The following is a 271-nucleotide window of genomic DNA, read 5'->3' as shown; positions in this document are numbered from 1 at the left end:
GGCGTTGGGAAAGCAGCAAAATGTGTCCCCGCATCCCCATCTCTGCTGCATGGGCCCTGGTGGGGTGGCACAGCATGGCAGGGCACAGCCCTCCTCCACCCACCCCCAACACTTTGACCTGCACCACATCCCACCCAAGACCCCCAAACAATCCCATGCAGCTGAACTCCTCCATCCCCACTGCACGGGGCAGCTGGAGGAGGGTGCCCAGCTCTGGGTGCAAGTGGCGCTCACTGGCCAGGCTGCAGACCCATGGAGAGGGGCTTCTCAC

The sequence above is a fragment of the Nestor notabilis genome, unplaced genomic scaffold, assembly GCF_000696875.1.
Source record: "Nestor notabilis isolate BGI_N333 unplaced genomic scaffold, ASM69687v1 scaffold18750, whole genome shotgun sequence".
Lineage (NCBI taxonomy): Eukaryota > Metazoa > Chordata > Aves > Psittaciformes > Psittacidae > Nestor > Nestor notabilis.
This window is presented reverse-complemented; position numbering follows the sequence as displayed.